Source organism: Microcebus murinus, chromosome 4 (assembly GCF_040939455.1).
Source record: "Microcebus murinus isolate Inina chromosome 4, M.murinus_Inina_mat1.0, whole genome shotgun sequence".
Lineage (NCBI taxonomy): Eukaryota > Metazoa > Chordata > Mammalia > Primates > Cheirogaleidae > Microcebus > Microcebus murinus.
The window spans coordinates 31,011,015-31,036,057 of NC_134107.1; the positions used below are offsets into that span (position 1 = coordinate 31,011,015).

A 25,043-nucleotide genomic window follows, 5' to 3' on the forward strand; every position below is an offset into this window, starting at 1 on the left:
TATCAAAAATGAAAACATTCAGTAGAAAACCATTTTTGAAGATATTACCCAAAGCATCAGAAAAATAATTGATCTAAATACCCTCTAAAGCAAATAAAAATTACTAAACATTTTGTTTTTTACCTTTCTTTTATTTTTTGAGACAGGGTCTTACTCTGTCACCCCGGCTAGAGTGCAGTAGTGTCATCATAGGTCACTGCAGCCTTGAACTTCTGGGCTTAAGCTATCCTCCTGCCTCAGCCTCCCAGTTAACTGGGACTACAGGTGCATGCCACCACATCCATCTAATTTTTTCTATTTTATGTAGAGACAGGGTATCACTCTCGTTCAGGCTGTCAGTTTTTACCCTTTTTGAAAATAGAGATAGGATTGCTCAGCCCTCAGAAGCTGAATCCAAGGAATTGGAAAGGGAATGCGCAGATCCTCCCCATTCTGCTGACCGGCATGACCACACGCCAGCAGCCAAACCTTTGTGTCTCTCAGCAGAAGGGCAAGTAGTAACACCAGGAGTTTTAAGCCTGCGAAGAGTGATTACCTGGAAGTGAGGTCATGATTCAGGGGTTTGACTGTGAAACAGTGCTGACAAAGACACACTGTTTTCCCTGACAGTACAGAATCATATTACTGCACACGCAAGTGTCTCACACCTGGGAAAGATGAAATTACACTGAGCTTAATCCTCCGAAACCAGCTCAACAAGAAGTCGCTTAAACATTTCAGTTAGGAGTTGTCTCCTGGCAAAAAAATATTGCAAGGCAACTGGGCAGTTTTCACTAGTTAGAAGGGCCTGGACTTGTCAGTTGAAATCATTTTGGATCCTTGATTCTCTTTATTAATTACACCTTGTGAGGTCTAAGTGGTCTCTTTTAAGTGGGCACTCTGGTCTTCTGCACTGCAGCCTTACTGGCTGAGGAAATCCGTCCTTCAGCGAGGTCACATAAGCACATTAAACCAAAGCAGACTGATACCAAATACTTCACTAAAAATAGATATCTAAATTCATCCCTTTCAGGAAAACTGAGCTGTGTTCTAATTAGGGTCAGTGAAGATTACTTACATGCCAGAATGTGGCAGTGAACACATACCCAGGGTTATAACCCAAACCCAGGCCAGACAGGAGTTTCACAATCTTTATCTCTGGGTTTGATTAACCAGCAAGCCAGCCTTTGCAAAGGAGTGTAAACACAATCTTCCAAAGAGCTCCGCTGCACGCCTTTCCCTAGATCTGTGTTCTCTCCCACCTGTCTGTCCTGCAGGGAGCCCGGTGCCTTGACTCCACACCAGCAGGTAGGAGAAGGACCAGCCTCCTCGGGCCACCTTCAACCCTTGGCTCCAGCATATTGTGTCCAAGCTCTTCACTCTTTTCCCTCCCCCAAGAAGCTTAGTTTAGAGTTTTATGGAAGGTCAAGTCCATGAAACATATACCAATTGACCTTCCTACTAAACACAGAACAATGCAAGCAGAGTGGGTCAACCAACATTTTAAAACTTAGCAATTAAAAACTAGATAATACATGGCCAAAAAACCAAAAATCAATATAGGTAACACATGGCAAAAACTCAAAAGACCCCAATATTATATACTAAGAAGTAGATGTTCACCATCCCTCTTATCTCAGCTATAAAGTTTCCTTCCCTAAAGGAAACCAATGTTATCAATTTCCTATGATTCTTCCAGAAGTGTTTAATGTATATTCAAGCCTGTATGTATATATTTCCTTAAACACACTCACATATAAATGATAACAAATCTAATCCACTGTTTTTTACTGTGCTTTTTTCATTGTGTGTTAGAGATACTGCCACATTTACACATGTAAGACAGACTTTCTCTTTTTATTTCTCTCTTTTTTTTCACATGAGCAGCTTTTTATTATAAAACAAAAGAGGTCTGTCTTTGCAAGTGGAGAGAGACAGACTGACTCACTGACTTACTGACTAACTGACTTGTACAGTCAAGGCAAACCTCACTGATAAGAAACAATTTGAGCCAAGGCCTCAAGAGACACATGTGAACTAGCATGCAAAAAAATGAAATAGTAATCATTGCAGGAGACACTACGCTGTTGGTTGTCCATCCAACATCCAGTTATTCCTTCCTTCTCTCTAACAGAGCCCTTCTGCCCATGCTATAATGTAGCCATGTGATCAGGAAAAAGCTGGAAGCCATCTCTAACTGTAGGGGTGGATCCCAAATAGTCTAAGCCAATAGTGGTCACCCAACCTCACCAGTGACCAGTTCAGGAAGCCAGGTTTAAGCTAATCAAGACAGGAAATTGCCCTGGTCACTGTCATTGGTCCAGAAATAGACATATAAGCTAAGGTGGCCTAAGCAGATTTATATTTCTGTTTGGGGGAGGAGGTTTTTTCCTCTCTCCATGATGGATGTGAACAAGGAAGAATGTTGTCACGTTGTCACAATTGTATAGGACTTGGTGACACAGCCATCTCTGGACAATGAGGGCAGCCTGGAGACAGAGCCAATACAAAGAAGAGGGCAGAGCTGGGAGCACTGCAGAGAAAAGGAGTCAGAGCCCTGAGTATTCCATGCCTGGAGCCTGCTGCACTTTGAGACCCCCTATTATGTGCAATGAAGAATTTCCTTACTGTTTGTGCCAGTTAGAGTTTGGTTTTTTATTCCTTAGTGTTTAAAGGTTCTTGATTATGACAATAAAAATAATAGCAGCTAACATTTCTTGAGAATGACCTTGTGCCAGGCACATTCTTTGTATTTGTAATTTTGTTTAATGTTCTTGATAATCTTATAAGGCAAATACACTATTGTCCTTATTTGTAAAATGTAAGTGATTTTTCTCAAGCTCATGTGTGTAGTAAGTGGCAGAACCAAATGTTTTTCTTTGTTTGTTTGAGACAAAGTCTCCCTCTGTTGCCCAGGCTAGAATGCAGTGGCATCATCACAGCTCATTGCATCCTCCAACTCCTGGGCTCAAGTGATTCTCCTGCCTCAGCCTCCTGAGTAGCTGGGACTACAGGTGTGCACCACCATGCCCAGCTAAGTTTTCTATTTTTGTAGAGATGGGGTCTCACCATGTTGTTCAGGCTGCTCTTAAACTCCTGGGCTCAAGTGATTCTCCCATATTAGCCTCCCGAGTCACTGGGATTATAGGCATTAGGCACCCTGTCTAGCTGAAACAAAATCTTTCAGAGCTCAGAGCCTGTGCTCTTCACCACTATGATGGTTCCACTGCTAGATGAGGCAGAGGAAAATAAAGAGGAAGGATCTTGTGAAGAGGCTACAGGAAGAACAGAAGATGGTGATATTATTAATTTTATAATTATTAATATATAATCTGTTCTCTCCACCTGGAATACATCATCCCTGGGACACCTTTTCCCCATGCCCACTTCTCTGCCTAGAAACTTCTATTATTCTTTAAGAACCCAACTCAGATGTCACCTCCTCTGAGGAGCCTTCCTTCATGTCATCTCCCCAAACCTCCAACCCTCTGGAATCCCACAAAAATTTGCTCAGATTTCTATTGTAGTCCAAGTTGTGTTATAAAGTGTTCATTTTCATACCTCCTCCTTGTACTAAATTCAGAACTCCTCGGTAATAAGGACTATGCCTAATTATTCCTTGTGGTTCCAGTGCTTAGCTCAGCTCCTTGTAGGTGCCCAGGGAAAGTGAGATTGAATGAATCAATCATCACACCTCGAGCACCCTCCATCTTACCAGGTACCATTCTAAGAGATATAAAGTCAAAAAGGTCAGACCTTTGGCCCCTTGAAGTTCATAAACAAATTGAGGATATGTTCCTATCTTTCTATTCTACATTATAGAAACCCAACACAAACTAGCTTAAAAGGAAAAAAAGAATGTGGGCAGGGGACAGAATTTGTCCTAGGCAGGTTACTTCTATTAACAGTTTCAGGAATAGATGAATCTAAGATCCAAGGGTTTCCAACAATGTTATCCTCTAGATTAGGTCTCTTTCTATAACCTGCTCTTGGGTGGCTTTGTTCTCAGGAATTTTTTTTCTATGTGAAAGCCCCTCACCACTCCATGTTTACATCCAATGGTAGCAAAAATAGAGGTTTTTATGCCAATGGTCCTAGCAAAAGTCCTAGAAGTAATTCTCAATGCTTTTAATTGAGTCACCTGCCCTTCACTGAACCCATTAAAGTAACTCTGAATAGGCCTATGTCACATGCCTACCTCTGGATTTGGAAGTAGGGTTGACCCCATCCATATTATATGGATTAAAAGTTAGGGAAGGTTGTTCACTTTCCCAGAGGAAAATCAAGTTGCTATTACTAAAAGGGGGAGAAGATATTAGGCAAGCAAAAACCAACACATGTCCTCCATCAAAGAGATGCCCTACACATCAATAATTATATGGTAAGGCTAGGAGTGATGCCTGTCTTAAAGATTAGGTAGAACAAATGGATCATTTCAAGAGCAGCTGTCCACAAACACTTGTAGGAGGAAACCTATAAAGTAGGCCCTTTTGATAGGATTATGGTAAATGATGATGAGGAGGCCTTTCAGATACGTGGAAAGGCATGAAGAAAGGCAAGGAGGTAAGGATCCTTTTGAGGTTTTCCAAGTTTGCTGGGAACTTTTGGGAATTAAATCTAGAACTTTGGTTGGGGGCTAGATCTATACATAGTCTAATAAGTGCTAATCCTTTATGCAGATTTCTTCCATATATGATCTCAAAGAAAAAAGTAGTTTTGGCAGGCACCAGGAGTAGGATTATTCTTCCCATGTTACCGGTGGGGCAAGTGAGGCCTAGTGCAAGAGATGCCCACTGAGAGTTCACCCTCTTGTGTCCAGAGACGGAACAGCACAAGAAGCCCAATTTCTGCCCTTCAGCCCAGGACTGTGCCCCTCCACCATCCACAGTAAAAATAAAATCTGGAGTTGGAAATCACCAGGACAGCAGCTGTGGCTCAGGCCCAGGGCCAGCCTGAGGACCTTTGGAGGAAGCCGTGGGAACAACCATATAGGCAGAAAGAAGATACCTGACTCACATAATGGCTAAGAGCAGAGACTCTGGAGTCAGGCCTGGTTTTTATTCTTGGTTTCATGGGTTACCTTGGGCAGATTATATAACTTCCCTAAACCTTAGCTTCCTCATCTGTAAACAAGGTAAAGAACAATACCTATCTTATAGGATGGTTCATGAGGTCTGAATGAGGTATTGCATAAGAATTGAGCACACTCTTCCTCATCTGGTCGCATCTCCTTGTCCTCATTCGGTCTGGTCTCCTCTTCTGATCTAGTCTCCTCTTCCTCTTCCGGTCTTGTCTCCTCTTCTGGTTTTGTTTCTTCTTCCTTTCTCATCTATTCTTCCTCATCCAGTCTCTTCTCCTCTTCCAGTCTGGTCTCCTCTTCCTCATTTGGTCTCAACTTTCTCTTTTTAAAGACAGCCTAAAATTCCATGGTATAGATGCAATGTAATTCACTTAACCAGTTCCTTAATGAAGGACATAGGTTTCCCTCCAATGTTTTGCTATTACGAACAATATTGTAATATACATATCCCTGTAAGTATATCATATCCATGTGTGAATATACCTGTAGAATAAACTCCTAGGAGAAGAACTGCCAGGTTAAAAAATATGCACTTGTATAATATTGAAAGATATTACCCAATCGCCCTCATGGAGGTTGTGCCAGTTCACTCTCCTACCAGCAATACGAGTGGCTTCTTTCCCTGGTCTTTGCCAAACCAACAGTGACAATGATATCTTATTCTTGTCTTCATTTGCATTTCTCTTATTATAAGTGGGCAGAGCACAGTTAGAAATGTTTAAATTCCTTTTATTTACACTGTCTTTGTCTCTTGATTTGCTGGATCTTTTCCCCCCTTATTGATTCATATTCACCCTTAGTACATAAAGAAAAATTGACTGTGCGGTGCAGTATAAATATTTTATCCTAATTTCTTGGTTGACTTTTGACTTTGTGGCATTTTCTTCCATGAATATTAAGGATTTTTTTTTTTTTTGCATAGCTTAACTTATCAAGATTTTATTTCATGGTTTTGAAGGGGTAGAAGTGCAGGGGGAGGGGCAATCAACATTTAACAAACCAAAGTCAGAAATGACCAAAAGCCAAACTCCTCACAATGATCAACAAGATTGTATTTTCCTTGGTTCCCTTTCAAGCCTCATCTCCATGAATCCTCTCTAAACAAATTGAGTTCCAGTCATATAAACTATTTGCATTTCCCAGAACAAATTATGGTATCTGTTTGTTTTATCCATATAGATTATGGCATAGACTAGTCTTTCTACTTGGAATGCCTTTCTCAATCTTGTACTCTAAATGTATCTGTTGGGAAAAGTCCTGTTCATACAAAGCAATTTAAATATTTCCTTTGTGAAGACTTCCCTGCCTATTTCATCTTACCTGTCCTTAATGAGTTAGGTAGCATTTTCTAAGAGCCCACAGATACTGATCACATGATTCAGTTCATACCCTAGAAGCCAGCAGGATGGGCTCTGAAGCTAGGTTGTCTGGGTTCAAATCCTACCTCTGCTACTTATTTGCTCTGTGACTAATCATGAGCAAATGACTTCTCTGTGCTTCAAAGTCCTCATCTATAAAATGGTGAGGATAGTAAAGCCTCATAGAAATGCTTTGAGAATTAAATGGATTAATATTTTCCAGTGTTAAACAGCACCTGTGTTGTGAATAGCGTCTGACACACAGAAAACACTTACTAAATAAATGAAAACATGTTGAGCCCAGTGCCAGGCTAAGCAAGAGAGAGTAAACTTCCAGGAGCAGTTGTGCTTTCCTTCTTATCTTCTTTCCTAGACTGCGAATGTCTTGAAAGGAAGGGCCAAATACCATGCTTTACTCAACATTGTATCCCAAGCACCCAACATATGGGGAGGTTTGCTGAATGAAAAAATGAATGAACAAACACTTTCGCAGCCAAGGCTCCCACTTTAATAGAAATATAACATAAATACATAATGTAGATTTTTTTTTTGAGAGTATTCAGAAACAGGACATAATGTAGATTTAAGATCTCAGAATAAAATTATAGGATTGTTGTCAGAAACACAAGCAAATACAGTCTTTCCAAGTTTGGTTGCTAAAGAAACAGTCAAGGAGCCCAGTGGCTTAGAACAAAGAAAAGTTCTTGAGGGAGTTTTCTTTAACTTTGTGTGTGTGTGTGTGTGCGTGTGTGTGTGTGTTAAACGGCACTTATAGTAGTGTACAGGCTGTTCCCTGTTCCCGTCTATGGCCGCTCACTGAGACTGACATCGCACTTCCTGTGCACGCTGAGTGAGGCTGGTCAGCGATGACCACGAGCAGGTGCCGGAGCTTTCAAAGCTTTACTTCTTTTATCTGCGCTCTTGATTTTATAAACCATGAAGCTTATCAAGCCCATTCCGATCCAGATATCCTGGTAAACTTGGGCATAGTAGGGTCTCATGGGGACCCACACATTTCTAATACCGCTTTGAAGCATCTCGGAGCCAGAACAGCAGCTGGGCCAAAGGTCACGGCGTGCGCAGGCGCCGCGCGGAGGCTGCCGGGAAGGCGGAAGGAACAGCTCTTTAACGGTTTAAAGCAGGGAAGAATGTGGGTTGTGGAGAAAGTTAAAGAGAATATTTCAGGGAGGGGAAATGACCCCTACATGGAACAATTTGGGGATTCCCTAAATCCTAGGCAGCTCCACCCATATTTTTCTATCAGACATAGCCAATGTACTCACATCCAACATAATTTGGGGTAAAAAAATTGTTTAAAGGTATTTTCTAATTTGGCTTTTGAAAATACTTTTGTATTAGTAACTCCTTTGATTCACAATTGGCTATGATTTTTCAGCAACTATTGGGTACCCATGAGAAATTTTAAGTGAGGAAATCCAATCCACAAATTGTTTTTAACTGTAATGAGATGTTTAAGAAATATTGAGTGTTGGCCGGGTGGGTGGCTCACGCCCGTAATCCTAGCAGTCTGGGAGGCTGAGGCCGGCTGATTGCTCAAGCTCAGGAGTTTGAAACCAGCCTGAGCAAGAGCGAGATCCGTCTCTACTAAAAACAGAAAGAGATGAATTGGCCAACTAAAAATATATAGAAAAAATTAGCTGGGCATGTGGCGTGTGCCTGTAGTCCCAGCTACTTGAGAGGCTGGGGCGGATGGATTGCTTGAGCCCAGGAATTTGAGGTTGCTGTGAGCTAGACTGATGCCATGGCACTCTAGCCCGTGCAACAGAGTGAGACTCTTGTCTCAAAAAAAGAAATATTGAGGCTGGGTGCGGTGGCTCAAGCCTGTAATCCTAGCACTCTGGGAGGTTGAGGTGGGTGGATTGTTTGAGCTCAGGAGTTTGAGACCAGCCTGAGCAAGAGTGAGATCCTGTCTCTACTAAAAATAGAAAGAAATTAATTGGACAACTAAAAATATATAGAAAAAATTAGCCGGGCATGGTGGCCAATGCCTATAGTCCCAGCTACTTGGGAGGCTGAGGCAGGAGGATCGCTTGACCCCAGGACTTTGGGGTTGCTGTGAGCTAGGCTGACACCATGGCACTCTAGCTGGGCCAACAAGAGTGAGACTCTGTCTCTAAGAAAAAAAAAAAGAAATATTGAGTGAAATAATTGATGAAGTTGACATATGTTATAATTTACGGCTATGTCATGACACATTTAAAAATTTTGATATTGCAATGTTCAATGGAACAAAAACATTTCTTTCTTTTTTCTCCCCAGGCTTCAGGTATTTTAATTGGCTCTTGAAATGTTCTTGGGCTCTAGCCTAGGCACCATGCCTGTAGTCCCAATGGGTAAAACAACTGTGCTTGTTTAAAGGCAGAGAGGCAAGTGCAATCAAGTTTAATGCTGAATATGGCAAACTTATTTTCTCTTTTGAAGCCAAGTATCTGTGTGGAGGATTAGTTGGATGCATACTTCTTCAGAGAACCAGCTGTTTTTGTAAGTAAAGTCCTGTTGCAAGAAGAACAAACCTATTTATGTTGGGGAGTAGGGAAACCAATTGTCTTTTCTTATCACCTACCACGAACACCATGCTTTCATTTCATCTCAACACAAGACACAAGATCTGGGATCTAGAATTTTATTTTCCATCACAAAGCCAATTCTCACACCATTTTCAGACCAAATGTTTTTGCCTCTTTAGAGCAGCTTAGAAACTTTCTTTCACTCCCTAATTTCTGTTGTGAGAGATGTTGTATATAGTAACCCTTGGTACCAGATGAAAGGTCCCAATGTGAATGAAGAATGGGAAAAATTATAAACAGAGTGAGGCTAAAAAGATCACTTAACCTGAACCAAATGGGGGGAAAACAGTGCTAGAATGGAATATCCAACTAGACATGGACATGGTTTTTGGCAGGCAGTTATATGAATGGCCCCATTATAGAGGAATCAGGGTCAGTGTTTGCCTCCAACTGTAGGAGGCAACTTTCAATTGTATTCTATGGTCATAGTGCTCCCTGGAGATCTGCAAACTTGTGAGCCTGAAGGCAATGGTTACATGCCTCTCACTTCCAGGGAAATGAAGAACAAAATGGCCCAGGAGAAGAGAAAGCACATGCTACCAAGCTGCATGCAAGCTACGAACAGTCCAAAATTGCGGTTGATTTCATGCCCAACTCTTGCTACACCTAAGATTTGCATAATCCAGTGCTGGGGAGGTTTGGGGGGAAAACCAGAATTCCACCCCTGAAGCCACGCCAAACCTTCGGTGACTGAAGACTGGGAAAGCTGCCTTTTTCAAATTCGATCTAGTTGCTCTTTCCCAATAGCATTTAAAGGACAAACGTGTTCTGTTCTGCAGCCCTGGAACTCCCTATTCATGGTTAAGTCATTACCTAGGAGGACTTTATAAGGGTTATTGGGAGTTTAGCTTTACAGTAAATGTAGTATAATTTACACAATAAAAATGCAGTCCCTTGCTTAATTACTTTCTTCACCTGTTGGGAGTTTTTCTCATCTATGAGGTCAAAGTTTTTACTCCCAGCCATAACTATGCGGTTGACATGGGGATGAAACACTTTTGAACCCCTCAGAATGAAGATTCTGGACTACACCTAAAGAGCAACTCGCCAAAAACAATGAATGCTGTTTCACAACCTGAGTGGGTGTACTTCATCTAACTAATATGTAAATAAAGGAGTGGTGAGTTAACAGCTCAATAGTGAAGGGGCCTCTCCAGAAAACTCAGCTACCAGAAATGAAGGGCAACTTCACTCAAATCCTGTGACACTTTGGAATTTAGGTACAGCAAGGTGCTTGGGCCTGGACCGAGGGAAGGACAAAAGGCTCTTTTCTTTCTCTGGAGCTCACCCATGTCCAGAGAGAGGGAACACCAGGAAGTGGCACTTCAGAGCTATTCTGAATCTTCCCATGTAGTTGTTATTCCAGCCTTTTTTTTTCTATTTTCTGTTTAAAGCCACCAGAGAATTACAGATAGTCCCAAAGAAGGAAGGATCAGTGCTGCACTTTGGTCTTGCCTTCTGGCTCACACATGGGGAGAAGCCTAGGAGGCCAGCGTGGCCTGAGGGAGGAGACCCACCCAGATCCAACCAGATGAAAGAAAACAGAGACCTTGAAAGAGGAAAAATAATATTTGTAGGTACTAATGGAGTTGCTATAACAATAATAAATATAATGCCTACTACTTGCCCACACTTACTTAAACATGGGAACTCAGACCCTGGTAAATTCTGCCCACTTTGCAAGGCTTTCTGGGAGACCCAGGTGGTGTTTTATAGGCATTTGCACACAGCCCCATTACTTTCTACTCCAGCCCCCGTGTGGATGTCTGATGCCTGAGATTCCCTCTGTGTCCTCCAGGATAGTTCTGGTATCTGGGCCAGTGCTGTGTCTCTTGGTGCTGCCAGAGCTGCTGACCTGAAAAGAGCCTAATGGCTATTGTCTTCCTACCTGGGCATCAAAGCATCCCAGGTCTCCTGCAGCTTCTTTGCCTCTGCTGTATCTTTTTCATTCTGGGAGGGTTTGGACATGAGTCCCAGAGAGCCAGACTGGTCCATTTGGGAATTGACAGCTGAGACCAATACGATTCTTTTTTCTGCACCTCCTCCCTTTCCCTACCCCTTACTCTCCTTCAACCCTCTCTCTGTCCATCTACTCTGTTTCAATGTATCAGTAAACTCCAACAATCTACACTTTAATGAGCCCCCAGGGGGGCCAGATACCACCTTCTGAGAAGCAACAAGATATTCATTAAAAGGCCATCATTCCCTTCGGTCTGCAGCTTGGGTGGCACGAGTTCATTATCTAATAGCTACCCATTTCTGAAATCAGGATCTGAAATCTGTTCCTCTAACCTTATTAATAGTGGGGTTCTGTCTAAATTACCTGTTAACCTATTTGGTCACACAGAAACAGAAGTGCATAGGACTTTTTAAAAACTGTATATCTAATGCAATTAAAAAAATTCATATCCAGGCACTAAAATATATTTCCCAATTATCCCCTTGTAGCCAAGGAAAGTGAGTAGGGTTATAGGTTTTTTTGGTATAAAGAACTACAAATCAGTACCTTTTAATCTTCACATTTTAAAGCATTCAGTTCAATATTAACAAAGTTTGTAAAATGTAAAGGTATTTTAAAACTATTTTCAGGAAGCGGCAGAATGGCTAATGAATGCTTCTTGATAAGTTTGCAGGGTTAATTCTATATATGCTCCCTTCTGTGCTTCTGTTTTTGCAAAGACCTGTTTAAATTTAAAAAAGAAGTTTAAAAAAAAAAATTAAAAAAAAGGCCATACAGCCACGTGGCTGAAGCTGGAAGTCAGACCTGGATCTGAATTCAGGTGCTGCTGCTTCTAACTATGTCCTTGAACAAATGACTTAACCTCTTGTGGCCTGGTCTCCTCAATTACCAAATGAGGATAATAATAGGACTCATTCATCAATGTCTTCCATGTATAAATACTTCATTGAGGACCTGTAATGTTCCAAGCACTGTTCTAGATATTAGGGTATGGCATAGAATAAAACATATGAAAACCTCTATCCTCATGGAGCTTAAATTATAGTTGGGGAGACAGAAAATAAGCAGTAAAATAATAGATCATAATGTTGGGCAGTGATAAATTCTATAAAGCATAAAGCCTGATGAGAGAATGGGGAGTGATGAGGGCTTATCTGAGATAGAATAGTTAGGAAAGTCCTCTTTGAGGAGATGGCGTATGAACAAAGATCTGAATGAAACACACTTAGCACAGTTCAGGCACAGAATGCTTTATAAACAGGACCACTAATATTACTTTCCAGGTTCTCAAATTCAAAATGGTCACAAACTATGTACCTGAAAATGTGGTAGGTGGCTTATTTTATTTTATATCTAAACAACATTTTAAAAACATCATTTCATTACCAACACACCTACTCTTATTTTAATTATTGTATCTCATTAATACAATTCTTAATCTCCAGGCCCTGGTCACCTTACTACTTAGTGCCAGAGCAAGGTCCAGAACTGGGAATTTTGATCTCTGGTCCATTTTTGCCATGAAAGGCTGTCAGTGAGAGGGGTGGCAGTACACCTTCCAGAGCAGAGCCACTGTTTGTTTGCTTTTGTGAAATCTGGACTATGTGTAGATGGTGAAGGAAGTAATGGGGGAGGGAGCGAGACATGGTTATTAGACAACACTGTATTTCACTCAGAGCATAATTCTCTTAGATGGGGGCTGGCCAGCATGGATGGTATCACTGCAGAATTATCTCAAAACTGTGTAGGAATGCTTGAAACCTACTACTGTTGTAAGGCCAATTTTTCCAAAGTGTGTTCCTCAAAATATTTGTTTTATGGGGTTCCATGTTCAAAATCTTGGGGAAGCATTGCAGACTAAATTATTCTCCTGTAGATTCACAAGGCATATTAACAGATTAGATAAGGACTTAAATTCTGCAGTAAAGAAATCTGATTAATCTTAATTGTTCCAAACTTCTTTGACTATAGAACCCTTTTCTCTTTTGACACTTATTAATTTGAACTTTTTGAAACGCTACTGTAAAGACACTAAATTTTAATTCGACTCAGCACATCTTAGAATCCCAGAATATTAGAAATGACACAAAATTATGCAATCAGTAAATACGAGGTACATGACTGAATGAAGCGCCCATCAGATACAAATTCAGCTTAGACGCAAACTTGTATATACAAAGGAGTGCTCTTGCTTCAGGTATTACAGGCGCACCGACATGACATAAACGCTTCAAAACTTTTTTTGGGATTCATTTTGAGAATCTAAAACTTGGGAGGCAGGAAGTAATCTTAAAGAGCTTTTTTAACCACTGCTTCTGAATCATGTTGTCAAGACATACTCATTATGAGATTCGTTAAAAATAATTTTTAAAAACACATTAAAGTGCGATAGATTATGAATGATGTTTTAAAAAACAAATAAGTAGAGTCAAGGTTATGCCTACGATATTATCCTGATTTTACCACTTTGCACCCCGGTCTCCTTTCTTGCATGGGAAGGACGGGTGGGGTTGCAGCCAGCCTGCTGGGAATTGCACGTAACCTGCAACCTTCCTTAGGGTGCTGGGGGCACACCCTTGGGAGTGTGTCGTGCACGTAAATCTCATCTGTTGTGTCTGTTATCTGATGGAAGAAAGTTAAGAAACGCCGAGCCAGCACAAACCCCTCATTTCACAGGTAAGAACATGGAGGTCTAGGGAGCAAAATAACATGCCTGGTCATTTGGCCAGGAGAAAACTCAGCAGAACTCATATCCGAGTGTTCTGTCTCCTGGCTCCAAATAACCTTGTCTCTTCTGAAGCAGAACCTGAGATGGCAATTCTATTTTAAGCGATTCATTAGAGGAGTGTTCTAGACCCCACTCAATCTAGGAGGATTCTGTGTCACCTCATAAGAGGATCTGTATTCCAGCATGGAATATGCTACCTCCCAAAGACACCTGTCAAGCATTGTGCTTCTTTCTTAGTTATATAAGGTACAAAGTCATATAAGGTACAAATAAAAGCTTTTTATTAGTAGACACGATAACCCAGCATGCCGCAAATCACTGGAACCCTAAAACTTCACTAGTGTGGCAAGCCCCTAAATCTTTGTAGAGTTTATCCCTAAAATGCTATCCCTTGAAGCATGTGTATCTTACCAAGGCGTCCAGAGAATTTGCCACTTCTCATCTGTTTAAATTAACATGATGTCATCAATGAGGTGGACCAATGTAACATGCTGCTTAATCATCAGATGGTTTAGGTTTCTTTGAACTATATTGTGACAGAGAAGGGGGAAAACAAACATAGCCTTGAGGCAAAACTGTGAATGTATAATATATTGCTGTTCATGGCATATGCATGTCAACTGCTTCTGATCCCTTTTTCTGATGGGCACTTAAAATATTTGGCAGATGTTAGCTAAATACCATATACATAAGAATGTGTTTATCTGCTCTAGTGAAAAACAGCTACATTTGGGGGAATTACTTGGTTAAATTTGTAGCAGTACATTGTCTTCCTGTATAATCCAGTTTTTTAGGGGCCAGACTGATAAATTAAATGAAGATATTATGGGAACCACCAGCCCCACCTATATACATGTCTTCAAGGGTGGCACCAATCTGCCATTTCTCTAGGATTCCAAGCAATTTCGTATACTATCTCGACCAAAGGGTGCAGGTTTGGGGATTTCCACATGGCCTTTCCTACAATTGTTTTTCCTCTGTAGGTCAAAGAACCAATGCAAGTGTTCTGTCAACTGTTAAGAATGTCCATTCCATTTATATTTAGGGGAGCTGGGGAGATGACCACTGGGTGGATCCATGGCTTCAGTTGACCAACTGTGAGACAGACCTGGGTGAGGACTTCATTTGTTACTTGGTTTGCATAAGCCCCTACTCTAAAAGGGGTCATGAGGACATGTTGGGTCCTCATGTGTCAGGATTATCTCTGACCTTGTATCCAATAGCACCTGAAAGAACTGTATATTTCCCTTCCCCAGTGTATAGTTACCTATGTGAATAGCCACAGGTCTCTTTGGGACATACTGGGTGAATCACTAACAGTATATACTTGTTAAGATGCTTCAGTGCCTTCTCACATGGGGACCCAACCCCTTTTGCAGTCAATGGGTTGTGGATCTGAACATTGATCCCAGTCTAGAAACTGAGCAAGAGATCTTATTTTCTGTTGGGATGGCTGGCCTCGGCCTTCTGTTCATCTATTCTGTTCTTCAATTTTTTTCCTCTCTCTCTCTCTCTTTTTAAATAATAGAGTGAATATAGCTGAGTATGTTCATCTATTCTTGATCTCATTTGATCTTACATGCTAAGCAAATATTATTGGCTACAATTTATCTTGCCTCTATGAACAACAGGAACTATTAATCACTTTCATAGATACTTGTGGGTCAGGCCTCCTTGGGTACCATTTCAATGTTACAGTAACTGTGTTCATCTTGCTTCTGAAAGTTGAGTGGCCTGGCCTCTGCTATTCTGGGACCCAATAATTCTCATTGATTACAGGGAGTCCAGTTCTGGAGTAGCATCTTCTATTGTCAGTCCCAGCCTAAAGAGAACAGTCTCCATAGAGCTTCTCAGTAGTTCTGGTTCCCACCCTCAGCCCTTCCCCGTGCATTCCTTGTCACCTTGGTAAATGGGAACACAGCCGATGGGTTTTCCAGTCTCATGTATTTGACTCATCCTAGCATGCTTGGTTCTCTGAGTCTTTTAATCCCTTCTTTCACAGTATACCAGGCAATCTGGCATCTCTATCTCATTTAATGCAACTAATCACTTTTTCTAAGCTGCTAACAACTACTGCATCAGTATATTAGACATATCTCCCGAGGCCCTTAACCCTACCTGGACAAGCATTCCCTTACCCTTCCGCCTTTGTCCAGCATCCTCCTGGTCCACTCCTAGCCATCCTCATCCACTTCCTACTGGTACATATTAACCCGATTCTGTACCTCCTTTGGCGTATAATCCCCCTCCTCCCTTTGAAGGCCTGGTACTTTACCAGTACCTAGTGATATTTGACCCTAAGTATAAGTCTGGGGGCCTGGAGGGAGTGTGATGACTGATCCTAAGAGCAAGCATTATAAACTACCTGCCTCATTTGAGGTTTTAGTATTATATTTTCTTTCAAGAAAAAGGAGGGGGGTATATCTTCTAATGAGGGGGACTGGCCCATTTATGCATACCAAGAGGGTTCAGAGAAATCTGAAAGCTGGGGTTTCAAGGTTCTCAAGAGCATCTCCCCAGATATCTGTATCCCAAGTCTTAGGGTCCCACTCTTTTTCTATCAGGGTCCTGGTTTTGCTGTAGGATATTTACTGAAGCTGAGAATTCAGCCTGTTTTAGAGTTCTGCTGTCCTTCCCATTAGGTTCCATTCTTGTTCTTCAGCTCTGCCCACTGTCTGCCTACAGGAGATGAGTGCCTCCAAGGCCACCAAAGAGGCTCTCTGCTTTAAATGGCTGATTAATACATTTGAACTTGCATTTTCTCTTCAATGAATCAATGGCACTTAGCAGTCATCTCCTAATTTCACAGTCCTAGGTTTACTATTTGCTCCATATCTCTCAAATGCCAGAGACTTTGCACTAACTAGTGCATCCTTTTCTACCTGCGTACCAGGTTACCACAGGCAAAATTCTCAGCCATTGCGCTGCCACAGTAGCCAGGGAGTATCAATACTCCACCTACTGCCAGGAGGGGTCCTCATTGTCATCCAGTCAGTGAGTGATCTGCTTCCAGGATCCTATCCTTGGAGTCCATTTCCTGTGACCACTATTGGTACCAACTGTCTTAGGTAGGTTTCCCTAAAAGCAGAGCCTGAGGCAGGGATTCTCATGAAAGTAATTTATTAGAAAAGTGCTCTCAAAAGATGAGAAGTGAGGGAAGCAGTATAGAGCAAGGGAAAAAAGTTAAGTCAGGATGTGGTCTCGGCTGAAGACCAGGGTCAGTCTGGTCCCACAGAAAGCTCTGGAGCACAAATTGACCACATACATAGTTGGCAGCCCCATTGAGGCAAGGATGTGTGTCTTTTGACTCCCTGTGTCAGTATTGGCTACTGGGTGCACTTGGGGTATGGGGTGCCTAACCTGGGGGAGGGCACGCTTGTTCAGCAGTCTATGAAGAAGGGCAGCTGCAGGTCTTTAGCAGCCTTTGCTGATAGCACCTGGGGGATGCGTGCACCAGCCAGGCGAAGGGGAAACTGGGCAGGGTGCCCACAGTGTCCGCTGCAGATAACTTCTGTGATGACAACTCCGAGTCCCTTGAGAGTAGACTGAATACCAGCAGACTGCCAAAATCTTATTTAGATCCAACCTGGCAAATAAGGTTAATAAACAAATAAGTTTAGACATGTCTCCTGAGGACCTTAGTGTTGTGTGTTTTTTGTTTAACACAAATAACATTTTTTTTTATTTCAGCATATTATGGGGGTACAAATGTTTAGGTTATGTGTGTTCCTTTCCCCCTCTTCGCCCCTGGAGTCAGAGCTTCAAGCATGTCCATCCCCCAGATGGTGCACATCACACTCATTATGTATGTATATACCCATCCTCTCCTCCCTCCTCTCATCTGTCCACTTAGGTGTTGATCAGTTAATACCAATTTGCTGGTGAGTACATGTGGTGCTTGTTTTTCCATTCTTGGGATACTTCTCTTAGTAGAATGGGTTCTAGCTCTATCCAGGAGCACCAAGAGATGCTCTATCACCATTGTTTCTTATAGCTGAATAGTACTCCATGGTATACATATACCACATTTTATTAATCCACTCATATATTGATGGGCACTTGGGTTGTTTCCACATCTTTGCAATTGTGAATTATGCTGCTATAAAGATTCGAGTGCAGGTATCTTTTTTATAGAGTGTCTTTTTTTCTTTTGGGTAGATGCCCAGTAATGGGATTGCTGGATCAAATGGTAGATCTACTTGTATCACTTTCAGGTATCTCCATATTACTTTCCACAGAGGTTGAACTAGTTTGCAGTCCCACCAGCACCATCTCTAATCATCGGGGAAATGCAAAACAAATAACATTGTTTTTAAACTTTATTTTTAATTTTATATATATTCTTTTTAGTTGTCCAGCTAATTCCTTTCTACTTTTTTAGTAGAGATGGGGGGGGGGGTCTCTCGCTTACTCAGGCTGATCTCAAACTCCTGAGCTCAAACAATCTGCCTTCCTTGGCCTCCCAGAGTCTGAGCAAATAACATTTTTTAAAGGTGATAATAATGGTTCATATGAAGAATTTTCTCTTTTCTTGTGTGGTTTATAAACTGATTTGTATGCAAGTCCCATAAGGAGGTTCCAAATATTTTTTATCAAATGGTATTATCATTAGATTAAGTGTCTGGGTGATCACTCTGATGTGGGTAACACTCATGTCGAGGCATAAAGCCATGAATGTGTGAATAAAAATCAGGTTAATCTTGTCAGAGAAAAATAAAAGTAAAACTTAAAGTGAGCAGACAGTTTACACCAGAAGAAATGTAAATGGTCAAAAAAGATTTTAAATGATATTTGACTTCCCTGGAGATTAAAGAAATACTCAGTAAAGCAATGAAATATTGTTCCCTTGTCCATCATGTTTGCAAAAATATCACTGAGGATTAATTGACACAAATGCTCTCCAAGTATTGAGAGTAGAAGTCTGAAGGGGTATAGACATTTTAGAAAATAATTTGGCAATATGTATCAAAATTCTGAAAAAATTGGTATGGCCTAACCCAATAATTCTGAGAATTGATTACAAGGAAATAATCAGTGATCCCAACAAAGCTATATATTCAAGGACACTCAGATTGTGTTATTTTATATCCTTGAAGAATTAAAAATTTAAATATCCAAAAATTACAGAAAGAGTACATACATTCTGGAACATTCATCTGATGCAATATTGTGCCTTGGCATTGTGCAGGTTTGACTTTCTACTCTGTCTTTCCCCAGCTGTATAACCCTGGACAAGGTGATTAACATTAATTTTTTATTAAAATGGAGATTATAATAGTTCCTTTGTAAAAGTGTTGATAGTAACTCTAGTGAAGTACTTGGAACTGAGCTTAGCTCTTAGAAATGCTGTTGTTATTGTTTAGAGGGTATTTAATAACAGAGATATATTAATGTCTTATATAGATATATTTAAATCCAATATGTTAAATACGTGACAAAAAAGGACAAAAAGTTTAAGTATAATGTGATGTCAATTTTTTATGATTAGACATATTCATAGGGCGAAGACTGGAAAAAATTTGCTGTACACTGAACCAGTGGTTCTCAAACATTTTGCTCTCAGGACCCCTTTAGGCTCTTGAAAATTATTGAGGATCACAGGGAATTTTTGTCTGTGTGAGTTATATCTATCCATTTTTTACCGTATTCATAGTTAAAACAAGGAAATTTAAAAACATAAGAATGCATAAGCATACCAGCTGTTAAAGTGATGATGTCATCACATGTCCTGTAGCTTCTGGAAGATTCCACTGTATACTCATGAGATAATAAGAGTAAACAAAGAAGTTAATGGGTTGGTATTATTATGAAAAGAATTCTGACCCTGTGGGCCCCTTGAAAGAGTCTCAGGGACCCCCAGGGGGTCTTTTTTACCATGATTTGAGAATGCTGCACTAAACTACCAACTATTAGCATAAATCACATATATATGTATATGTATGTGTGCATGTGTATATATATTTGTACTTTTTAACCTTTCTACAATGGGCACATATGATTTTGCAATCCCAAAATATAAGAATAATTTCAAAATGTGTTTATTATTTTATAGTAATGCTATATATATATATATATATATATATATATATATACACACACACACACACATACATACACATTCAGTTGGATAAGGGTTTCTTCTACCTAACTGACAGTCCTACATTTTTCTGAGCTCCAAGAAGTGTTTTTCTGGGATAATTTTGTGAGATCACCAAGAATATAGGAACTAATGGTCCTATTCCTTATTTTGGATGTTTTTCCTAGACCACACAACCAATTAAAGAAAATCCTCAGAAACGGTCTGGAAGAAGCCACATAACAGGCTGAGAAATCAACTGATGGGCAGCCTTTTTCTAACGTGCTTATCCACACAGTAGGGCTATTGTCCCTTGAAAGCAACTGAGCCACAAATGCCAACACCTCTCTCAACGCCTTGACTCATTGGGGAACGATCACATGATCATAACCCATGGTCATCTTTGGTTCAGGCCAGTGTTCTCAGGGCTTAGTACTACACCAGATGGTCAGTAGTAATTCAGTATTTGTCAAATGAGTTTTGGTCTCGAGGGCTCCTCCTGGGGTCTCTACCCCATGGACCCCCACCGTGCATGGCCCCTGCCTCAGCCCAGGCTCCTCTGGGCTAGTCACACCAGAGCAGCCCTGTGATCCGACTTCAAAGTCTATGAGCAGGACTTTGCAGTGCTCTCTGCAGAGATCACCAGCAAGATTGTGAGGGGCCCTGAATCCCACCTGGGGATTTGCTTGAAGCCAGAATCTCTGAACTTGTACCCAACTCATCTCCCGAAGTCCCACTTAGTTCTGGAGGAAGTGGATGATGTCTTAATGAGGTTAATGAGTCCAAGAAGGAATCAAGAAGAGAGAACCAAGGTAGCATACACCACCGAGCTCTGCTGCCTCGGAGATTTATGTGGAGCGAGTGACTGATGGCCTGGTTACTTCATGAGACATCACCTCGCCTCTTCTCTTCAGTTCTGCTTTTCTCCACTGCCCAAGATCATCTTGATTTTTGCTGTCATTATTGGAGACAACGTCCTTTAAATTAAGCCTCAGAGCCTCAGCAAATCAGGATTCGTAGTTTTCCTTGGATTTTTGCTCATTTTCATTATAATCATTTTAGCAATAGAAACATTTCTTTGTTTGGGTTAATAGTTTCTGTGTTGGGAAACTGTTTTACAAAGTAACAAAGTCATTCCTGGGTACAAAGTTGTAAAAACTGTTTCCAAGAAAAGAGATTTTGTTACAATTGAGTTTTTTAAAATATATTTTTAATATAACAATTCTTACCACATAGAAGAAAACCTTTGAATTAAGTACCTTAAAAATAAAGTCATGCCTCACCTTAGCTGTAGAATAATGTAAGGCCCAAACACAGCAGCTACCTTAAAATTGAAAGAAGATTGCATTACTGGCACTAGAACACAACTTACAGACTTGAATAATTAATAATCATAACTCTTTTTTTTTTTTTTGAGACAGAGTCTCGCTTGTTGACCAGGCTAGAGTGAGTGCCGTGGCGTCAGCCTAGCTCACAGCAACCTCAATCTCCTGGGCTCAAGCAATCCTCCTGCCTCAGCCTCCCGAGTAGCTGGGACTACAGGCATGCGCCACCATGCCCGGCTAATTTTATATATATATTAGTTGGCCAATTAATTTCTTTCTATTTATAGTAGAGACGGGGTCTTGCTCTTGCTCAGGCTGGTTTCGAACTCCAGAGTGCTAGGATTACAGGCGTGAGCCACCGCGCCCAGCTAATAATCATAACTCTTTAAAATGCAGTGGTTTTCCTCCTACTAATGACTTGCTTTTGCTCCCTTTATAATCTGTTTCTAATTAATAAATAGAAAAAAATAAAAATACATTCATGTAGTTACGAATTTGAAATATATATCTGTGGACTACCAGAAATTATGTACACCATGGCAAAAACAGTATGATTAAAAGTAATTATAATCTCTCTCTCTGGGCATCATTAGTGGTTGGCATCATTAGCATCATTAGCACTCAGTTAAAATTGACTTGGAGGAGATGAATTATAATTTACTTGAGTTAAGAAGATTAAAAGTTGGAGCAAAATTTCCAGCCAAAGTTCTTCATTTCCAACATGATAACTTATTTAAATTGAAGCAGAGTGGGCAGACCGATTGCAATGAACTTTACTCTCTGCTGTGCATGTGCAACATACTAAAGTGTTACTTCCAAAGAGATCAGAAAAGACGGAACAGTTTAAAATTTTTTTTTTTTTTTTTTTTGAGACAGAGTCTCACTTTGTTGCCCAGGCTAGAGTGAGTGCCGTGGCGTCAGCCTGGCTCACAGCAACCTCAATCTCTGGGGCTCAGCGATCCTACTGCCTCAGCCTCCTGAGTAGCTGGGACTACAGGCATGCGCCACCATGCCCAGCTAATTTTTTGTATATATATTTTAGTTGGTCAATTAATTTTATTTCTATTTTTGGTAGAGACGGGGTCTCACTCAGGCTGGTTTCGAACTCCTGACCTTGAGCAATCCGCCCGTCTCGGCCTCCCAAAGTGCTAGGATTACAGGCGTGAGCCACCGCGCCCGGCCTAAAATTTTATTTAAGGAAAGAAATTTGATTATTCTGTGATGTGATCTGAATAATAAAAAAAGACGTTGCTTTCTTTTACAAACATTGTCAAATGAATCAATGTATGAGCAAGAAGAGCCTGCAGGCTGGCAAGGGGCGCTGTGATCATAGTGCCCGTGCCAAGTGCTTTACGTGCATGCTCTCATCTCGGCGCCCTGCGACTCCCAGAGGTGGTACTCTTATCCCTGCTTTATAGACAAGAATTCAGAAGCTCAGAGAATTTCAGTCACTTGGCCAGAGTCACCTAGCCAGGAAGCAGCAGAGCCCAGAACGGAACTCAGATTTGTCTGAGTTTGGAGTCAATTTGCCTAAGTCTGTAGAGCACCACCTCCTTCGCAAGCTGGTGTGATTTCAGGGGTGCCAGAGGAGGCTCCCACCCCAGGAAACACTGGCAGAAAGATCACCTGGAACTTTGATGTTGTTAATAAGATCCAACCCGAGACATTCCTGCCTCTGACTGAAAGCTGTAGGATGTAATTTTCTGAGTACAGAACGCAATGTGTGTGGGGATGGGGGTGGGAGGGGTGGGAAGGGGGAGCCTGGAGTAAGTTGAGAAAGGGAAGCAGAGAGGTTGGCACCCACCATGGAGATGTGGAAAAGGGCTATGGCAACATGAAGCTGGGGGAAGTGAGAGCAAACATCGCGCTCGCCTCCTCTGGGTGTCCCGGCAACTGACATCCGGGAGCCAGTGGAGGCAGAGATCCCTCAGTGGGCTGAGCTGACAGCAGCGTTGCTTGGAAACCATGTTTGAGAAGTGTGAGGGAAGAAGATGGGCTCAGTCTTCCTCAAGGCCAAAATCTCTGAGAAGACCTCACTCACTCAAGATGGTGCTTTCATTGCCCCAAATCTCAGTGGGACCCCAAGCAGGACAACAGTCATGGGGCTTCCAATGAATGCAAGCGGGATGGAGTCTCAGGAGCATGGCAAAAATGCCTGCTGATGAAAAAGAGAACATTCTCCATAAAGACCCTGAGCTCAAGGGAGGAGGTGGACGTGGGAGCCAGGCTGAGACATGAGAAAAAGACAAGCAGAATGTGACCAACAAGTTGACTATGTGGCCAGAAAGGTTTCTGCAGGCATTGTAGGAGAAGAATGCATTTATTAGATAAAACATGTTTACTGAATGTGAGTTAGAATGCTACACTGGAGCCAATCCCTGCAGAAGGGATGGCTGTGGTGTTATGTTGGCCCTACCTCTTAATCTTTGCACATGTTGTACCCTCTGCCTGGAATGCCTTTTATGCTCTTTACCTATCTACCTCAAACTCATCCTTTAAGACTCAGCCAAGAGATTGCCCCCTCCAGGAAGTCTCCTGCCCCCTCCCCTAAATTCTTAGCCAGCTATAGACTATGCTGTGGAGTATTTGTAATATCTTTATGAATAGATACACCTGAAATAATACACTTGAAATAATCTGTGACTGTTTCCCTTGCCAAATTGACATTTCTCAAGGGGCTATATCTTATTCATCTTTGTATCTCTGATGCCTGGCACTTAGTAGAAGCTCTGTAAATATTTATTGCATTAATTTTGTTGATTCTCCACACCTGATTCCCCACAACACTGACTAATCATATGCACTTAATGAGAGGCAGGGTTTTTTTTTTTTTTTTTTTTGAGATAGAGTCTCACTCTGTTGTCCAGGCTAGAGTGCCATGGCATCAGCCTAGTTCACAGAAACCTCAAACCCCTGGGCTCAAGTGATTGTCCTGCCTCAGCCTCCTGAGTAGCTGGGACTACAGGTGCTTGCCACCACGCCCGACTAATTTCTTCCTGTTTCTATTTTTCGTTGGCTGGCTAATTTTTTCTATTTTTAGTAAAGATGGGGGTCTCACTCTTGCTCAGGCTAGTCTCAAACTCTTCCCCTCAAGCAATTCTCCTGCCTCAGCCTCCCAGAGTGCTAGGATTACAGGTATAAGCCAATGAGAGGACATAGTCTGGGCATCAGACCTGAGCTCCAGTCCTGGTGCCACCAGATTCTAGATCTACAGCCTTGGGAAAGTTATTCCATCTTTCTGAGCTTTAGTTTCCTCATTTGTAAGATGAAGCTGAAATCTCCTAACTTAAAAGGTTGCTGTAACAATTTAATGAACCTATTTAAGTCTCCGACACAGTTCCTAGCCCAGTAACAATTAGTTTCCTTTCCTTTTAGTAATAAATTATTGTAAAAGTTGATGCAAGGGTTGGCAGGGCTTGGGAATTGTCTGGCCTTGATAATATAAGGTCTACTGCCCTCTGGGGGCTGCATGAGTAACCTGGGTCTAGCTAGCATCCTATGCTCAACTCCCAGCAGGAGTCCTTAGTGGTCCATGAAGGGGACAGTGGGGAACCTGTCCTAGGACACAACTGAGAACCCACCTTGTGGGGCAGGCACACACCAAGGCAGGCTAATGAGAGGGGCTTTTGGCAGAAATAACCTCAAAATGGAGAAGACACTGAGATAGCCGTGTGTAACAGGACTGGGCATAAGAAAGTGGCCCTTACACTGCAAACACGTCTGACTGTGTCACAGAGGTCTGGCTGGCCTGGTGTTACGGTTCGCCTCCTCCCCTCCTCTCCCGACACACAGCCGTCCTAAGCCCTCTCCATGTCTAGCCAGAAAAAGGGACCACAACACTGAAGCCAGCTTACAGACCAAGGAAGGGAACATGTTGGGTGGGGAAGAGAAAGTAGAAGGACTTGAGGGGTTCTGGGGCCCACAGGGGCTGTGTGACTAGAGAGCCTTC

General features: G+C 41.6%; 1 long non-coding RNA gene and 1 pseudogene across 1 annotated transcript; one reads left to right on the forward strand and one right to left on the reverse strand.

The window, feature by feature from the left end:
• Positions 1–7,277: 7,277 nt before the first annotated feature.
• LOC105866196 (ATP synthase F(0) complex subunit j, mitochondrial pseudogene) lies at positions 7,278–7,454 on the reverse strand (annotated as a pseudogene).
• Positions 7,455–7,580: 126 nt separating this feature from the next.
• On the forward strand, positions 7,581–9,664 carry LOC105866195 (uncharacterized). Its single transcript, XR_001151767.2, has 3 exons — positions 7,581–7,736; positions 8,698–8,919; positions 9,499–9,664. It is a non-coding gene; the product is annotated as an uncharacterized LOC105866195 (long non-coding RNA).
• The last annotated feature ends 15,379 nt before the right edge of the window (positions 9,665–25,043 follow it).